A 4,765-nucleotide genomic window follows, 5' to 3' on the forward strand; every position below is an offset into this window, starting at 1 on the left:
ACAGTAAACAAGCAGCGATAGCAGTATTTAGGAACAAGGCCTAGGGATCATACTTTCACTAGTGGACACTCTCAACATTAATCACATAACAGAATAAATAGATAGATGCTAGACTCTACACCCTCTTGTTGGATGATGAACACCACTAACTGTGTAGGATTACACGAACCCTCAATGCCGGAGTTAACAAGCTCCACAATATTCAATGTTCATATTTAAATAACCTTAGAGTGCATGACGAGATCAACATAACCAAACCAAGTACTAACATAGCATGCACACTGTCACCTTCACACTACGAAAGGAGGAATAGATCACATCAACACTATCATAGCAATAGTTAACTTCATAATCTACAAGAGATCACAATCATAGCCTACACCAAGTACTACACAATGCACACACTGTCACCATTACACCGTGCAGGAGGAATAAACTACTTTAATAACATCACTAGACTAGCACGCAGATATATTGTGATACAAAACACATTGCAATCATAAAGAGATATAAATAAGCACTTCACTATGCCATTCATAACGGTGAATAAGTATTCGCATGAAATATAGCCTAATAGACCCACACGGTGCACACACTGTCACCTTTACACACGTGGGACAAGGAGTCTCCGAAGATCACATAAGTAAAACCCACTTGACTAGCATAATGACATCTAGATTACAAGCATCATCATATGAATCTCAATCATGTAAGGCAGATCATGAGATTATTGTATTGAAGTACATAGGAGAGAGATTAACCACATAGCTACCGGTATAGCCCCGAGCCTCGATGGAGAACTACTCCCTCCTCATGGGAGACAGCAGCGGTGATGAAGATGGCGGTGGTGTCGATGGAGGAGACATCCGGGGGCACTTCCCCGTCCCGGCGGCGTGCCGGAACAGAGACTCCTGTCCCCCAGATCTTGGCTTCGCGATGGCGGCGGCTCTGGAAGGTTTTATCTGGTTTCGTCGAACGTGATAGGGTTTTCGCGATGGAGACTTTAAGTAGGCGGAAGGGCAAGGTCGGTGGAGTCCTGGTGGGACCACACACTAGGCCGGCGCGGCCGGGGCTTGGGCCGCGCCGCCCTACTTGTGTCCCCACCTCGTGGCCACACTTCGTTTCCCCTTCGGACTTCCGGAAGCTTCGTGGAAAAATAGGACCCCGGGCGTTGATTTCGTCCAATTCCGAGAATATTTCCTTACTAGGATTTCTGAAACCAAAAACAGCGAGAAAACGAACCGGCACTTCGGCATCTCGTCAATAGGTTAGTTCCGGAAAACGCATAAATATGACATAAAGTATGCATAAAACATGTAGATATCATCAATAATGTGGCATGGAACATAAGAAATTATCGATACGTCGGAGACGTATCAGCATCCCCAAGCTTAGTTTCGCTCGTCCCGAGCAGAGTAAACGATAACAAAGATAATTTCTGGAGTGACATGCCATCATAACCTTGATCATACTATTGTAAGCATATGTAATGAATGCAGCGATCAAAACAATGGTAATGACATGAGTAAACAAATGAATCATAAAGCAAAGACTTTTCATGAATAGTACTTTCAAGACAAGCATCAATAAGTCTTGCATAAGAGTTAACTCATAAAGCAATAAATCAAAGTAAAGGTATTGAAGCAACACAAAGGAAGATTAAGTTTCAGCGGTTGCTTTCAACTTATAACATGTATATCTCATGGATATTGTCAATGTAAAATAATATAACAAGTGCAATATGCAAGTATGTAGGAATCAATGCAGAGTTCACACAAGTGTTTGCTTCTTGAGGTGGAGAGAGATAGGTGAACTGACTCAACATAAAAGTAAAAGAAAGGCCCTTCGCAGAGGGAAGCATTGATTCCTATATTTGTGCTAGAGCTTTGGTTTTGAAAACATGAAACAATTTTGTCAACGGTAGTAATAAAGCATATGTATCATGTAAATTATATCTTACAAGTTGCAAGCCTCATGCATAGTATACTAATAGTGCCCGCACCTTGTCCTAATTAGCTTGGATTGACACTGATTATCATTGCATAGCATATGTTTCAACCAAGTGTCACAAAGGGGTACCTCTATGCCGTCTGTACAAAGGTCTAAGGAGAAAGCTCGCATTGGATTTCTCGCTTTTGATTATTCTCAACTTAGACATCCATACCGGGACACCATAGACAACGGATAATGGACTCCTCTTTAATGCATAAGCATTCAACAACAGTTAATATTCTCATAAGAGATTGAGGATTAATTGTCCACACTGAAACTTCCACCATGAATCATGGCTTTAGTTAGCGGCCCAATGTTCTTCTCTAACAGTATGCATGCTCTAACCATTAAATGAGTGGTAAATCTCCCTTACTTCAGACAAGACGGACATGCATAGCAACTCACATGATATTCAACAAAGAGTAGTTGATGGCGTCCCCGAGGAACATGGTTATCGCACAACAAACAACTTAATAAGAGATAAAGTGCATAAGTACATATTCAATACCACAATAGTTTTTAAGCTATTTGTCCCATGAGCTATATATTGCAAAGGTAAAGGATAGAAATTTTAAAGGTAGCACTCAAGCAATTTATTTTGGAATGGCGGAGAAATACCATGTAGTAGGTAGGTATGGTGGACACAAATGGCATAGTGGTTGGCTCAAGGATTTTGGATGCATGAGAAGTATTCCCTCTCGATACAAGGTTTAGGCTAGCAAGGTTATTTGAAACAAACACAAGGATGAACCGGTGCAGCAAAACTCACATAAAAGACATATTGTAAACATTATAAGACTCTACACCGTCTTCCTTGTTGTTCAAACTCAATACTAAAAATTATCTAGACTTTAGAGAGACCAATTATGCAAACCAAATTTTAGCAAGATCTATGTATTTCTTCATTAATAGGTGCAAAGTATATGATGCAAGAGCTTAAACATGAGCACAACAATTTCCAAGTATCAAATTATTCAAGACATTTTAGAATTACTACATGTAGCATTTCCCGATTCCAACCATATAACAATTAACGAAGCAGTTTCAACCTTCGCCATGAATACTATGAGTAAAGCCTAAGGACATATTTGTCCATATGCAACAGCGGAGCGTGTCTCTCTCCCACACAATGAATGCTAGGATCCATTTTATTCAAACAAAACAAAAACAAAAACAAACCGACGCTCCAAGCAAAGCACATAAGATGTGATGGAATAAAAATATAGTTTCAGGGGAGGAACCTGATAATGTTGTCGATGAAGAAGGGGATGCCTTGGGCATCCCCAAGCTTAGACGCTTGATTCTTCTTAAAATATGCAGGGGTGAACCACCGGGGCATCCCCAAGCTTAGAGCTTTCACTCTCCTTGATCATATCGTATCATCTCCCTCTCTTGATCCTTGAAAACTTCCTCCACACCAAACTCAAAACAATTCATTAGAGGGTTAGTGCACAATTAAAATTTACATGTTCAGAGGTGACATAATCATTCTTAACACTTCTGGACATTGCACAAAGCTACTGAAAGTCAATGGAATAGAAAAATCCATCAAGCATAGCAAAACAGGCAATGCGAAATAAAAGGCAGAATCTGTCAAAACAGAACAGTTCGTAAAGACGAATTTTATTGAGGCACCAAACTTGCTCAGATGAAAATGCTCAAATTGAATGAAAGTTGCGTAAATATCTGAGGATCACTCACGTAAATTGGCATAATTTTCTGAGTTACCTACAGAGAATTAGGCCCAGATTCGTGACAGCAAAGAAATCTGTTTCTACGCGATAATCCAAATCTAGTATGAACCTTACTATCAACGACTTTACTTGGCACAACAATGCACAAAACTAAGATAAGGAGAGGTTGCTACAGTAGTAACAACTTCCAAGACTCAAATATAAAATAAAAGTACTGTAGTAAAATAAACACATGGGTTATCTCCCAAGAAGTTCTTTCTTTATAGCCATTAAGATGGGCTCAGCAGTTTTAATGATGCACTCGCAAGAAATAAGAGTTGAAACAAAAGAGAGCATCAAGAAGCAAATTCAAAACAAATTTAAGCCTAACATGCTTCATATGCATAGGAATCTTGTAAATAAACAAATTCATGAAGCATGATGCAACAAGCATAGAAGGATAAAACAAGTGTAACTTCAAAAATTTCAGCATATAGAGAGGTGTTTTAGTAACATGAAAATTTCTACAACCATATTTTCCTCTCTCATAATAATATCCAGTAGCATCATGAGCAAACTTAACAATATAACTATCACATAAAGCATTCTTATCATGAGTCTCATGCATAAAATTATTATTACTCCCAACATAAGCATAGTCATTCTTATTAATTGTAGCGGGAGCAAATTCAACAAAGTAGCTATCATTATTATTCTCATCATCAAATATAGGAGGCATATTGTAATCATAATCAAATTTATCCTCCATAACAAGGTGGTACTAAAAGACTACTATCATTATAATCATCAGAAATAGGAGGTAAAGTATCATCAAAGTAAATTTTCTCCTCAATGCTTGGGGGACTAAAAAGATCATGCTCATCAAAACCAGCTTCCCCAAGCTTAGAATTTTCCATATCATTAGCAACAATGGTGTTCAAAGCGTTCATACTAATATGTTCCATAGGTTTTTTAATTTTCGCATCAAACCATCCATGTCTTAAATCAGGAAATAGAATAAGAAGCTCATTGTTGTCCATTATGCCAAACTAGTGTAAACAAGAAACAAAAAGATGCAATTGCATGATCTAAAGGAAATA

The sequence above is a fragment of the Lolium rigidum genome, chromosome 4, assembly GCF_022539505.1.
Source record: "Lolium rigidum isolate FL_2022 chromosome 4, APGP_CSIRO_Lrig_0.1, whole genome shotgun sequence".
In the NCBI taxonomy this organism is placed as follows: Eukaryota; Viridiplantae; Streptophyta; class Magnoliopsida; order Poales; family Poaceae; genus Lolium; species Lolium rigidum.